At 33.3% G+C, this 15,756-nt stretch overlaps 1 long non-coding RNA gene across 22 annotated transcripts in view; it reads right to left on the reverse strand.

Moving 5' to 3' along the window:
• The window catches only part of LOC147371186 (uncharacterized), a 316,584-nt gene that overhangs the window by 121,647 nt on the left and 179,181 nt on the right, over nt 1-15,756 (reverse strand). For 2 of the 22 annotated variants that reach the window (XR_015166279.1, XR_015166277.1), the window contains one exon: nt 13,629-14,249. The exons of 18 other annotated variants lie outside the window; for them this stretch is intronic. This is a non-coding gene — a long non-coding RNA (uncharacterized LOC147371186). Of the gene's footprint in view, nt 1-13,628; nt 14,269-15,756 lie in introns of those variants that run through there. 2 more of the 22 variants (XR_015166275.1, XR_015166274.1) reach the window with 1 other exon arrangement.

The raw sequence follows: 15,756 nt of genomic DNA on the forward strand, positions 1-15,756 counted from the left end.
GTGCCCAAACTTCTCTGTCTCACGTTTCCTATTCTTGTCTCCCATGACTTTAAAACTTCATCAAACATTTATTTCTTGGATGGATAAATTCACTCATTCATATTCTAGCCAAACTTTGCTGACTTGAGAACTACTCTGTTTGTCTCTTTTGACATATATCTTATCAGATATATTATTTCAACTATTGGATTTTACAGTCTAAATCTTAGAGAAAATCTTACTTTTCTGTCAAGTTTTTCCAGCATTCCCACTAAGTTAAGGGACCACATTTATGGTACTATCTACCTGTGCAGCTCATTTATCCCCGTAACACATTACACAGACTTGGAAACCCAAATGTGGTAACATAAAATACATTCTTTCTGGGCATAATTATTATTATACTCTGTGTAAAAAATTGCCAATTGTAGGTAACATTTTGTTAGTTATACTGATCCAAGCTAACTTTACTGTATTGGAGCTATCATTAGGCAATTTGGTTTTGTTTCTCCATTTAGATGCTCATTTTCCTGATTTTCTACCTAGTTAGGCATTTCATATATCTTGCTCTACCCTTCTGAAATGTGACATTTATATCTGTTTTTCTCTGAGTGATCTGTCATACAATGTGTTGTTGTGGTTGGTATTTGTGATTCTCTTTTATTTTCCAATTTCCTGGCATACATTATATGTGAAAAGTTTTTTTAGTTATGAAGCTATTCATTCCCCATACTTGAATTTATCAGTTTCTTTTAAAGATGTAGCAGGCAATATGACAAAGGGAAAGTTTCATGTTGTTTACTTTGTGTAGCCATATATGAACAGCTAATAAAGCATCTCAATGTCCCTTCAAAGTAGCTTATGTATATTTCTGAACAGGCAGATTTCCTGATCTTGTGGACATCTGGTTCTATGGTCTTTAACGTAATGTCAAGAAGTGAAGAGACTTTTACCATAAGTCATATTTTTTGTAAAACAGTAATTCAAGGAATTTAGATTTTACCTACTGTTTGGTTCCAAAATAAATATATATCCACATTAGTTCATGAGGAACCAGATTAAGTTATCAGAGTAGAAAGGTGTGAAAGGTAAAATAACTTCAGAGATGGTGGCTTTCCCACACTGAAGTGGTCTAAACTCATCTGCTCTTGTGCCTTTTGACCACTTGCTGCTGAGGTCTGAAATAAGTCTGGCTTCAAAGCCCAGCCTCTTAAACACTTGGTTATATCCTTCTCTAATGAGATCTTGCAGATCTTTGGAAAAATCCTATAAAGTATGCATTAATAAATGACTTCCAACGCTCTGTGGTGAACTAAATGGGAAGGAAATCTTAAAAAAGAGGGGATATATGTACAGATATAACTGATTCACTTTGCTGCACAGCAGAAACTAACACATTGTAAAGCAACTAAACTCCAATAAACATTTTAAAAATTAATAAATGACTCCCCAAAATCATTGATTCAGAAGTTAATAGTTAACAAACTGAAGATTATAACAAAGATGACATTAAAACTAATATCCAAATTACATCTTTGATTATAAACTTTAGTTACTGAATTTTTCCAGAAAACCATCAATATCCTTTAATATTGTACTCATTTTGCTATGTAATTGAATTTATGTTTTTTTTTGGTAACAGAATCATATTTGTTTTTCTTTCTACACCCATGGTTATATCTTTTTACTCATTTCTAAGTTAATCTAATTTAGTTAGCTTCTTCTACCTTTTATCTTTGACCTCTGCAATCTATCTATATTTTATTTATGGTTTACTTAAACAAATATACAATTATTTATTTATTTATTTACTTTTAAACAAACTAGTTTGGGATTCTCTTATAATTTCTCTATATTAGATTTTTTAATATTTCATTTTGTCAGTTTTTAGATTTAGAATTTACATTTCTAGAAAGTTTCAAGTTTAACTTGTTATTTTTCTAACATTTTTAAAGTATAGTTTCTTTTCTTTTTTCTTAAATAATAAAGTCACTGAAAGGTAAATTTTTCCTCTGAACAACATTTCCCATAGGCTTTCATTGAAATGTTTCTTTTTTCATTGGTTTGTGGAGAGAATATAATTTCACTTTAAATTTCTTCTGTGACAAAAGAATTATCTAAACCTGTATTTCTTAATTTCTAAATATATAACATGTAATAATTTGTATTAATACCTAATTTCATTGGCTTATAGAATGTGAATTTTAAATGTATAACTTTAAATACTTTAAAGATTTTCCTGATGTTAACTACAAGCACTTTTTCAGAAAATATCTCTAAGACATTCCAATTACACATTTCACTTTATGTTTAAATTTAAGAGAAGTATTACAGTTTTGCTTTGCTATTTTTAATTTTCTCTTGGATTCCCTTTTATTTTTAACATTCTCTCAATATAACATAATAAGTGTATTCACTTCAATGGCAAGATTGTGCAGAGATAACTGAATGGCTATTTCCATGCTATATATTAATTTCTTACTAATATTTTTTCTATTTTAAGAATGTTTAATAACCATGGATAACTAATTACCATACATCTCAATCATTTTAAATATATGTAAACACTTACATTAAAAGGTTGGTTTTTCATTGTAAATAACTTAAAATTACTTAATCTGATTTAAAAATCTCTACAGTTTCCTTTTCTTTCTTGACTTCTTATTTCTTGATATTTCTATAATATATTCCTCAAATTGACACGCATGGGTATTACCATAGTTATAGGTAGGTTCTTTTTTGTTTGCTCTTTAGCTTTTTTTCTTCTTTCTACTATTCCTTCACTTCTCAGTCTTCATTCCTACTGACTTAACTTTAGGTCTCAAAATCTACACTCTGATTTACTTTAGCAAGACGTTTTTTTTCTCATTTTAATCTTTTTTTTTTTTTTTTTTTTTACTTTACAAATTGTATTAGTTTTGCCAAATATCAAAATGAATCCGCCACAGGTATACATGTGTTCCCCATCCTGAACCCTCCTCCCTCCCCATACCATCCCTCTGGGTCGTCCCAGTGCACTAGCCCCAAGTATCCAGTATCGTGCATCGAACCTGGACTGGCAACTCGTTTCATACATGATATTATACATGTTTCAATGCCATTCTCCCAAATCTTCTCACCCTCTCCCTCTGCAACAGAGTCCATAAGACTGTTCTATACATCAGTGTCTCTTTTGCTATCTCATACACAGGGTTATTGTTAGCATCTTTCTAAATTCCATATATATGCATTAGTATACTGTATTGGTGTTTTTCTTTCTGGCTTACTTCACTCTGTATAATAGGCTCCAGTTTCATCCACCTCATTAGAACGGATTCAAATGTATTCTTTTTAATGGCTGAGTAATACTCCATTGTGTATATGTACAACTGCTTTCTTATCCATTCATCTGCTGATGGACATCTAGGTTGCTTCCATGTCCTGGCTATTATAAACAGTGCTGTGATGAACATTGGAGTACACGTGTCTCTTTCCCTTCTGGTTTCCTCAGTGTGTATGCCCAGCAGTGGGATTGCTGGATCATAAGGCAGTTCTATTTCCAGTTTTTTAAGGAATCTCCACACTGTTCTCCATAGTGGCTGGACTAGTTTGCATTCCCACCAACAGTGTAAGAGGGTTCCCTTTTCTCCACACCCTCTCCAGCATTTATTGCTTGTAGACTTATGGATCACAGCCATTCTGACTGGTGTGAAATGGTACCTCATAGTGGTTTTGATTTGCATTTCTCTGATAATGAGTGATGTTGAGCATCTTTTCATGTGTTTGTTAGCCATCTGTATGTCTTCTTTGGAGAAATGTCTATTTAGTTCTCTGGCCCATTTTTTGATTGGGTCATTTATTTTTCTGGAGTTGAGCTGCAGGAGTTGCTTGTATATTTTTGAGATTAGTTGTTTGTCAGTTGCTTCATTTGCTATTATTTTCTCCCATTCTAAAGGCTGTCTTTTCACCTTGCTAATAGTTTCCTTTGATGTGCAGAAGCTTTTAAGTTTAATTAGGCCCCATTTGTTTATTTTTGCTTTTATTTCCAATATTCTGGGAGGTGGGTCATAGAGGATCCTGCTGTGATGTATGTCGGAGAGTGTTTTGCCTATCTCCTCTAGGAGTTTTATAGTTTCTGGTCTTACGTTGAGATCTTTAATCCATTTTGAGTTTATTTTTGTGTATGGTGTTAGAAAGTGTTCTAGTTTCATTCTTTTACAAGTGGTTGACCAGATTTCCCCAGCACCACTTGTTAAAGAGATTGTCTTTAATCCATTGTATATTCTTGCCTCCTTTGTCAAAGATAAGGTGTCCATATGTGCATGGATTTATCTCTGGGCTTTCTATTTTGTTCCATTGATCTATATTTCTGTCTTTGTGCCAGTACCATACTGTCTTGATAACTGTGGCTTTGTAGTAGAGCCTGAAGTCAGGTAGGTTGATTCCTCCAGTTCCATTCTTCTTTCTCAAGATCGCTTTGGCTATTCGAGGTTTTTTGTATTTCCATACAAATTGTGAAATTATTTGTTCTAGCTCTGTGTAGAATACTGTTGGTAGCTTGATAGGGATTGCATTGAATCTATAAATTGCTTTGGGTAGTATACTCATTTTCACTATATTGATTCTTCCAATCCATGATCATGGTATATTTCTCCATCTATTAGTGTCCTCTTTGATTTCTTTCACCAGTGTTTTATAGTTTTCTATGTATAGGTCTTCAGTTTCTCTAGGTAGATATATTCCTAAGTATTTTATTCTTTCCGTTGCAATGGTGAATGGAATTGTTTCCTTAATTTCTCTGTTTTCTCATTATTAGTGTATAGGAATGCAACGGATTTCTGTGTGTTGATTTTATATCCTGCAACTTTACTATAATCATTGATTAGTTCTAGTAATTTTCTGGTGGAGTCTTTAGGGTTTTCTATGTAGAGGATCATGTCATCTGCAAATAGTGAGAGTTTTACTTCTTCTTTTCCAATTTGGATTCCTTTTATTTCTTTTTCTGCTCTGATTGCTGTGGCCAAAACTTCCAAAACTATGTTGAATAGTAATGGTGAAAGTGGGCACCCTTGTCTTGTTCCTGACTTTAGAGGGAATGCTTTCAATTTTTCACCATTGAGGATAATGTTTGCTGTGGGTTTGTCATATATAGCTTTTATTATGTTGAGGTATGTTCCTTCTATTCCTGCTATCTGGAGAGTTTTTATCATAAATGGATGCTGAATTTTGTTAAAGGCTTTCTCTGCATCTATTGAGATAATCATATGGTTTTTATTTTTCAATTTGTTAATGTGGTGTATTACATTGATTGATTTGCGGATATTGAAGAATCCTTGCACCCCTGGGATAAAGCCCACTTGGTCATGGTGTATGATCTTTTTAATGTGTTGTTGGATTCTGATTGCTAGAATTTTGTTAAGGATTTTTGCATCTATGTTTATCAGTGATATTGGCCTGTAGTTTTCTTTTTTTGTGGGATCTTTGTCAGGTTTTGGTATTAGGGTGATGGTGGCCTCATAGAATGAGTTTGGAAGTTTACCTTCCTCTACAATTTTCTGGAAGAGTTTGAGCAGGATAGGTGTTAGTTCTTCTCTAATTTTTTGGTAGAATTCAGCTGTGAAGCCGTCTGGACCTGGGCTTTTGTTTGCTGGAAGATTTTTGATTACAGTTTCAATTTCCGTGCTTGTGATGGGTCTGTTAAGATTTTCTATTTCTTCCTAGTCAAGTTTTGGAAAGTTGTACTTTTCTAAGAATTTGTCCATTTCTTCCACGTTGTCCATTTTATTGGCATATAATTGTTGACAGTAATCTCTTATGATCCTTTGTATTTCTGTGTTGTCTGTTGACACGTACAACAAGTATTTAAGATTTATCACATTTGTATCCATTTATTTTCTTATTCAACCAATGTTTATTGAGAGTCTACTGTCAATACTTGAGTGAAGCAGTAAAAGATTGTTTGGGAAGTAGAAATGTTATCCAAAGCTTCTTGTTCTTATTGAAGATCAAATTACTTATCAATAACAAGCATAATAAGGCAGACAAAAATTACAGTGCATAACAAGAAAAGTCTAATTCTTCAATGATGCCAATCTAAGTAATAAGCCTGTCTTATTTTAGGAGCTTCATGTAGCAGAAGTACTTTCCTTAAAATATGTTTTTATTTTTATCACATTTTGTATTAACAAAATTGTATCAACATTTTGAAACTTGACTATAATAAAACCATATTCATGGAACTATACAATTATATTACTCAGTTTGAATTTAATTTACATTAAATTGAAAACTGTTGCTCAGTTCAGTCACTCAGTCATGTCCGACTCTTTGCGACCTCATGGACGGCAGCATGCCAGGCCTCCCTGTCCATCGCCAACTACCAGAGTTTACTCAAACTCACCTCCATTGAGTCAGTGATGAAATTGTTGCTAGAATATATGAAAATGCTTCCTGAAGGGGTCCATGAAATCAGCCTTTTTGAAGCAGTTATCATAATTATTTATACCCATTTGAGATAGCTGGAGGCTAAATTAGATAATAGAGATCATAAAATCCTTGTGCTTATCTAGAATATGGCTGTTTCCATAACAAAGGATTTAAAAACACATCTTTAGTGTAAATAAAATATTTACTGCTTCATTAAATCATTTTGGCCTTATATAAGCCACATATCACAGAAAACTAGGAAAACAAAAAGAGGAGAAAAACTTCAAGTTTTCACTGGCAATATGAATTCCTAACAAGCCTTTTAAAGTTGACACAATTTTAAGCATAAATTCAAAATCAAGTATTAAACTTAAATCCCTAAATATGCCACCTTTACGAATTCAAAAGCAGGAACAACTCTTTCTTGTTTAGTTTTTTCCAAATGATTCCCATATTGACCATCTGCCATTTGTTGGAAGGTGGTGTTTTTTTCTCTTGGTAACAGCTTTGTTGAGGTATCCATACAACCTACCTATTTTAAAGTGCACAAGTCAATCGTTTTCAACAATTCACCCATTTAAATGTACAATTCAACGTTTGTATAGATATTCAAGAGTTGGGTAACAATTACCACAGTATATTTTAGGATATTTTTATCACCTCAAAAAAAAAAAAAAAAATGTACCACTTAACTATCACTGGAAAGTCACCCTAAGCCTTGAAGTCTTAAGCAAATATTCATCTCTTTTCTGATTCTATAGAGGTTTATTTCGGACATTCAATATAAATTGAATCATATAAAATACCTTTTGTAACTTCTCAGTTAACAGGATATTTTCAAATTTCTTCCATGTTGTACTGTAGTATATACCAGAAAGTCATCATTTTCATGACCGAATAATATTACTGTATATCTACATATCACATTTTGTTTATCTGTTCATCAGTTGATGGATATTTGGGTTATTGCCACCCTTAAGCTTTTCAGAAAAATTCTCGTATAAACATTCTGCATCTTAAACAAAATTGCAATTCTTTAATTTTAAATTACGCTTGCATGATATATATATATATATATATATATATATATATATATATATTTCCACTTTGTTATTTCATCTATTTGTATCTTTGAATCTAAAGTGTGTTTCAAGGAGATGCCATATGCAGAGCAGTATTTTTTAAAATCTTTTGATCTCTTTGTTTTGATAGAATTGTTTAGTCAATTTATATTTAAAGTTATTATTAATACAATTTAATTTGTCTACCATTTTATCTCTTATTTTCTGTCTCTTTGTGTGTTTATAGCTCTCCCTTTACTGCTTTACTTGCAATAAGAGGTTATTTGCTAATTTGACATTTTAAATTCTTCTATCATTTTCCATTATTTAGTTTTGAGTTAATGATTTCTCTAGGGTTATCACACAAATCATAACAGAATCTGTTTCAGATTTATTCCAGTGTGATATGAAATGGGAGTATAACATACATATTTCATCTATATATATATAACACTAAGTGTATTTTATGTTTATTATCTGTTAAATGTGTGCAATTTTACATATTTCAAGGACTATAATAAAAGAATGGAGAGTAAGTACATATTTATAGTTTTTGTAATATTAACTCTCTATTTGCTAATTTTCTTACCCTTCATTTTTTCCAGTGGGTTTCAGTTACAATCTGGAGTAATTTACTTAGCCCAATACTGCTTTGCTTTCATCTGCCTCTTTTGTGCTAGTATTGAAAAAATATATGTTTTTTTATGCTATATGCTCAGCAATATTATGAACATATTGTTTAATGTAATTGGTTTTTAAATCAGCTAAAAGAAGAAAGGAGACGAGATATACATTTACAGTCTTTCATAATTGCATAGTTGTCTTTATCGGTGCTTTTTGCTTTTTCATATGAGTTTGAATTACTGTCTGGAATCATTTACAGAAAGCCTGAAAAACTCCCTCTGGCATACTTAATAAAAGTGGGTTTACTAATTACTGCAAATTCACAGTTTTTGCTTTTCTTATAATGTCTTTGTTTCATCTTTGATAAGGTGGCTTTTCGGGGGATATTAAATTATTTGTGAGCAGGTTTTTCTCCCCCCATTTTCATAATTTAAGTATGTTATCCTACTGCCATCTGGCCTTGATTGTTTCTTGATTGCTTCCCAGGTGGTGCTAGTGGTAAAGAACTTGCCTGTCAACGTTAGAGGCATAAGAGATGTGGGTTCAGTTCCTGGATCAGGAAGATCCCCTCGAGTAGGAAAGGGCAACCCACTCCAGTATTCATACCGGAAAAATCTTATGGACAGAGGAGACAGGTGGGCTACAGTCCACGGGGTTGCAAAGAGTCGGACACAACTGAAGTGACTTAGCACACAGCACAGAAGCAGCACGCCAGGCCTCCCTTCCATCACCAACTCCTGGAGTTCACTCAGACTCATGTTCATTGAGTCAGTGATGCCATCCAGCCATCTCATGCTCTGTCGTCCCCTTCTCCTCCTGCCCCCAATCCCTCCCAGCATCAGAGTCTTTTCCAATGAGTCAACTCTTCGCATGAGGTGGCCAAAGTACTGGAGTTTCAGCTTTAGCATCATTCCTTCCAAAGAAATCCCAGGGCTGATCTCCTTGCAAGGGACTCTCAAGAATCTTCTCCAACACCACAGTTCAAAAGCATCAATTCTTCGGTGCTCAGCCTTCTACATCTAATATAGATGTTAGAATATGGTATTTATCTTCCTCTTTCTGACTCAATTCACTCCGTATAATAGGTTCTAGGTTCACCCACCCAATTAGAACTGAATCAAATGCATTCCTTTTTATGGCTGAGTAATATTCCATTGTGTATATGTACCACTACTTCTTTATCCATTCATCTGTCAATGGACATCAAGGTTGCTTCCATGTTCTAGCTATTGTAAATAGTTTTGCAATGAACAATGGGGGTACATGTGTCTTTTAAAATTTTGGTTTCCTCAGGGTATATGGCTAGAAGTGGGATTGCTGGGTCATATGGTGCTTTTATTCCTAGTTTTTTAAGGAATCTCCATACCGTCTTCCATAGTTGCTATATCAAATTATATTCCGACCAGTAGTGCAAGAGCATTCCCTTTTCTCCATACCTTTTCCAGCATTTATTGTTTGTAGACATTTTTTATTAGGGCCATTCTGACCAGTGTGAGGTGTTATCTTGTAGTTTTGATTTGCATTTCTCTAATAATGAGAAATGCTGAGCATCTTTTCATGTGTTTATAAGCCACCGGTATGTCTTCTTTGGAGAAATGTCTGTTTAGATCTTTTTATGACTTTTTGATTAGGTTGTTTGTCTTTCTGATATTGAGTAGTATGAGATGCTTGTATATTTTGGAAATTAACCCTTCATCAGTGGTTTCATTTGCTATTATTTTCTCCAATTCTGAGGGCTGTCTTTTAACCTTGCTTATAGTTTCCTTTGTTGTGCAAAAACTTTTAAGTTTAATCAGGTCCCACTTGTTTACTTTGGTTTTTATTTCTCTTACTCTAGGAGGTGGGTCATAGAGGATCTTGCTTTGATCTATGTCATTGAGTGTTCTGCCAATGTTTTCCTCCAAGGGTTTTATAGTTTCTGGTCTTACATATAGGTCTTTAATCCAATTTGAGCTTAACTTGTATATGGTGTTAGGAAGTGTTCTAATTTCATTCTTTTACATGGAGCTGTCCAGTTTTCCCAGCACCATTTATTGAAGAGGCTATCTTTACCCCATTGCAAATATTCTTGTCTCCTTTGTCAAAAATAAGGTACCCATAGGTGCATGGGTTTATTTCTGGGCTTTCTTTCTTGTTCCATTGGTCTATATTTCTGCTTTTGTGCCAGTACCATACTGTCATGATGACTATAGCTTTGTAGTATAATCTGAAGTCAGGAAGGTTGATTCCTCCAGCTCCATTCTTCTTTCTCAAGACTGCTTTGGCTATTTGGGGGTCTTTGTGTTCCCATGTGAATTGTGAAAAAGTTTGTTCTAGTTCTGTGAAAAATGCCATTGGTAATTTGATAGGCATTGCATTAAATTTGTAGATTGCACTTGGTAGTATAGTCATTTTCACAATATTGATTCTTCCTACCCAGGAACATGGAATATCTCTCCATCTGTTTATGTCACCTTTAATTTCTTTCATCAGTGTCTTCTAATTTTCTGTGTATAGTTCTTTTGTCTCCTTAAATAGGTTTATTCCTAGATATTTAATTCTTTTTGTTGCAATGGTGAATGGGATTGATTCCTTAATTTCTCTTTCTGATATTTCATTGCTGGTGTATAGAAATGCCAATTATTTTTGTGTATTTATTTTGTATCCTGAAACTTTGCTAAATTTATTGATTAGCCCTAGTAATTTTCTGATACATTCTTTAGTGTTTTCTATGTATACTATCATGTCATCTGTATACAGTGAGAGCTTTATTTCTTCTTCTCCGATCTGGATTCCTTGTATTTCTTTTTCTTCTCTGATTGTTCTAGCTAGGACTTCTATAACTATGTTGAATAATAGTGGGGGAAGTGGGCCACCTTGTCTTGTTCCTGATCTTAGGGAGAAATACTTTCAGTTTTTTACCATTTAGAATAATGTTTGCTGTAGGCTTATTGTAAATGGCCTTTAGTATGTTGAGGTAGGTTCCTTCTATGCCCATTTTTGAAGAGTTTTAATCATAAATGGGTGTTGAATTTTGTTAAAGGCTTTTTCTTCATCTATTGAGATTATCATACAGTTTTTATCTTTAAGTTTGTTAATATGATGTATCACATTGATTTATTTGCATATATTGAAGAATTCTTGCATCCCTGGAATAAACCAAACTTGATCATGGTGTATGAGCTTTTTGATGTGCTGCTGAATTCTGTTAGGTAAAATTGTGTTGAGGATTTTTGCATCTATATTCATCAATGATATTGGCCTGTAGTTTTTTTTTTGCATGTTGTCTTTGTCTGGTTTTGGTATCAGGGTGATGGTGGCCTTGTAGAATGAGTTTTGAAGTGTTCCTTTCTCTGCAAATTTTTGAAAGAGTTTTAGAAGGCTAGGCATTAGCTCTTCTCTAAATGTTTTCACAGAATTCTCCTGTGATGCCATCTGGTGCTGGGCTTTTGTTGTTTGGGAGATTTTTGATCAAAGCTTCAGTTTCCGTGCTTGCAATTGGGTTGTTCATAATTTCTATTTCTTCCTGGTTCAGTCTTGGAAGATTGAATTTTTCTAAGAATGTCGATTTCTTCCAGGTTATCTATTTTATTGCCATAGAGTTTTTCATAATAGTCTCTTATAAGCCCTTGTATTTCTGCATTGTTTGTTGTAACCTCTTTTTTATTTCTAATTTTGTTGATTTGATTTTTATCTCTTTTTTTCTTTATGAGTCTAGCTAAAGGTTTGTTAATTTTGTTTATCTTCTCGAAGAACAGCTTTTAGTTTTATTAATCTTTACTATTATTTCTTTTTCATTTATTTCTGCTCAGATCTTTATGATTTTTTTCCTTCTACTAATTTTGGGGTTTTTTTGCTCTTCTTTTTCCAGTTGTTTTAAGTGTAAAGTTAGGTTGTCTATTCAATGTTTTTCTTGTTTCTTGAGGTAGGATTGTATTGCTATAAACTTCCCTCTTAGAACTGCTTTTGCTGCATCCCATAGGTTTTGAGTTGCCTTGTTTTCATTATTTTTTATAGAAATTGTTTGATTTCCCTTTTGATTTCTTCAGTAACATATTGGTTATTTAGAAATGTGATGTTTAATCTCCATGTGTTTGTGTTTCTTACAGTTTTTTTTTCTTGTAACTGATACCTAGTCTCATGGCATTGTATTCAGAGAAGATGGTTGATACAATTTCAATTTTCTTAAATTTATTGAGGTTTGTTTTGTGATTCTGTCTCCTGGAGAATGTCCCATGTGCACTTAAGAAAAAGGTGTATTCTTCTGCATTTAGATGGACTATCATTGAGAACCATCTCATCTAATTTATAATTTAAGATTTGTGTTTCCTCATTAATTTTATATTTTGATGATCTGTCCATTGCTGTGGGGTATTAAAGTCTCCTACTATTATTGCATTACTGTCAATTTCTCTTTTTATGTCTGTTAGTGTTTGTCTTATGTATCGAGGTGCTCCCTATGTCAGGTGCATAGATATTTATAATTGTTATGTCTTCCTCTTGGATTGATCCCTTGATCATGATGTAGTGTCTTTCCTTATCTCTTGTAATCTTTATTTTAAGGTCTATTTGTCTGATATGAGGATTGCTACTCCATGATTCTTTTGCTTCCCATTTGCATGGAATATATTTTTCCATCCTCTCACTTTCAGTCTATTTGTGTCTTGAGGTCTCAAGTGGGTTTCTTCTAGACAGCATATATATGGGTCTTGTTTTTGTATCTATGCAGCCAGTCTGTGCCTTTTGGTTGGAGCATTTAATCCATTTACATTTAAATTAATTATTGATATATATATATGTTCCTATTGCCATTGTTTGGGGTTTATTTTGTAAATCTTTTTTCTTCTGTTGCATTTCTTGACTGTATAAATCTCTTTTAACATTTGTTGTAAAGCTTGTTTGCTGGTACTGAATTCTCTTAACTTTTACTTGTCTGAAAAGCTTTTGATTTCTCCATCAATTTTGAATGAGATCCTTGCCAGGTACAGTAATCTTGGTTATATATTTTTCGCTTTAAGTACTTTAAATATATCCTGCCATTCCCTTCTGGCCTGCAGAGTTTCTGCTGAAAGATCAGCTGTTAAGTGTATGGGGTTTCCCTTGTATGTTACTTGTTGTTTCTCCCCTGCTGCTTTTAATATTCTTTCTTTGTATTTAGTCATTGTAAGTTTGATTAGTATGTGTCTTGGCATGTTTCTCCTTGGGTTTATTCTGTACGGGACTCTTTGCACCTCTTGGACTGCATTGACTATTTCCTTTTCCATGTTAGGGAGGTTTTCAACTGTGATCTCTTCAAAAATTTTCTTGTACCCTTTCTTTTTCTCTTCTTCTTCTGGGACCCCTAGAACCTCTATAATTTGAATGTTGGTGCATTTGATATTGTCCCAGAGGTCTCTGAGACTCCTCAGCTCTTTTCATTCTTTTTACTTTATTCTGCTCTTCAGAAGTTATTTCCACCATTTTATCTTCCAGTTCACTGATTTGTTCTTCTGCTTCAGATATTCTGCTATTTATTCCTTCTAGAGTATTTTTAATTTCAGTAATTGTGTTGTTTGTCTCTGTATGTTTATTCTTTAATTCTTCTAGGTCTTTATTAATTAATTCTTGCATTTTTTCCATTTTGTTTTTTCAAGGTTTGGTCATCTTTACTATCATTATTTTGAATTATTTTTCAGGCAGTTTGCCTATTTCCTCTTCACTTATTTGGACTTCTCTGTTCCTAGTTTGTTCCTTCATCTTTGCAGCATTTCGCTGGATTTTATTTTATTTTTTTTTAAGTTATTATATTTGAGGTGAGGTCTCCTTTCCCAGGCTTCAAGGAAAATTGAATTTTTTCCTTGAAGAAGGTTGAATTCTGTCTTCCTTTCAGTTTATGCCCTTCTAAGATTGGTCCAGTGGTTTCTGTGAGCTTCCTATAGGATGAGATTTTTGCTGAGTTTTTATTTGTTTGTTTTTCCTCTGCAAGGCTGAGTGAGGTGGTAATACTGTCTGCTGATGATTGAGTTTGCATTTTTGTTTTGTTTTTTGTTAGATGAGGCTTCCTGCACAGGGTGGTACTGGTGGTTGGGTGATGCTGGGTCTTGTATTCAAGTGGCTTCCTTTGTGTGAGTTCTCACTATTTGATACTCCCTGGGGTTAGTTCTCTGGTAGTCTAAGGTCCTGAAGTCAGTGCTCCCACTCCGAAGGCTCAGGGCTTGATCTCTGTTCAGGAATGAAGATTCTACAAGTGGTTTGTTAAGTGAGATTTGGTATTAAGTGAGATTAAATCAAAAACCCAAAATGAGTAATCGAAGATGTACCCTAGACAAATGGTAGTTACAAAATCAGGTAAATAATAATTAAAATAATGGAATATCCACATATACATATACACCCATAAACAAAGTGAAAACAATTCAACAAAAATACAGTAGACTAACCTGATGAACAAAGGAAATAAAAAATTATATTTACCAGTTTAGAACAAAACTAACTTAAGCACAAACTGGAAAATGAAACTAAAGCAAGGTGCCAGTTGTGCAATAAAGAAATGAAAATAAAACTAACAAATATTTTGAGAGGAAGGAAAGAAGAAAATAAAGAAAGAATAGCTATGTAAAATTAAATAGAGGTAGATGAAGATGATTTATATATATTAAATATTAACTGCCAGGGGGAAAGAACAGCAGGAAAGGCAAACAAATGAATACATGTAGAAAAAACATAATAGGTTTAAAAAATTAAAATTATAAAAATATTTTTTTAAATGAAAGGAAAGAAAGGAAAACTCCACAGAACAGCTAAAGCCCAAAATATAGGCAGAGGTTTATAACAACAAGAGAAATTGTTACTGAATATACACATATACATATACACCCATAATCAAAATCAAAGCAGTCCAACAAAAATAAAGTACAATATATTGACCCAGCAAACAAAGAAAACAAAAAGTTATATCTACCAGAACAAAACTAATTAAAGCACAAACTGGAAAACAAAACTAATGCAAGGTGTCATTTGGGGAATAAAGCAATGAAAATAAAACTAAGAAATACGTTGAGAGGAAAGGCGAGAAAGAAAAGAAAGAATAGATATGCAAAGTTAAGTAGAAGTAGATAAAGAAGATTTATATATGTTAAAGATTAACCACAAGGGGAAAAGAACAGTAGGAAAAGCAAACAAAGTAATAAGTGTGGAATAAATAATAATAGGTTTAAAATTAAAATTAAAAAAAGAAAAAAAAAAGAGGAAAAATCCACAGACCTGTAAAAGTCCAACATAGAGGTAAATAAAGGTTTATGACAAAAATTAAAAAAAAAAAATTGTGACTGAGGGGGAAAAAAAAAAAAAGCTCAAAAGCTTAATTGGATTTCTTAGTGCCTATAAAATTGACAACTGCAACACAAGGGGGAAGAATAGGAGGGGGGAGGGAAGAAAAAAAAATTCCAAAGAATCTACAGAGCAAGTCAAAAAATAAGAATAATAAATGTTTTTATTGTATCACTGTTGTCAGAGTCCTTTCCCTTGCTGGGAGTCACAGTCCACCTCACCTCCCTAGGATGCCCTCTAACACTGTGCTGATCTCTGGACCTGCTGTGGGGGCAGCTCAGATTCTAATCTGGTCCTACTCTTGTGTGTTCTTGCCTCCAATGTCCACAGCTATCAGAACTAGTGTGTTTTCTGGGAGCTCTCAATGGCCTTTTATATATTCCATACACACACAGTCTGC

The sequence above is a fragment of the Bos grunniens genome, chromosome 6 (assembly GCF_055505025.1).
Source record: "Bos grunniens cultivar Pamir isolate PY7600 chromosome 6, Bosgru_T2T1.0, whole genome shotgun sequence".
NCBI lineage: Eukaryota > Metazoa > Chordata > Mammalia > Artiodactyla > Bovidae > Bos > Bos grunniens.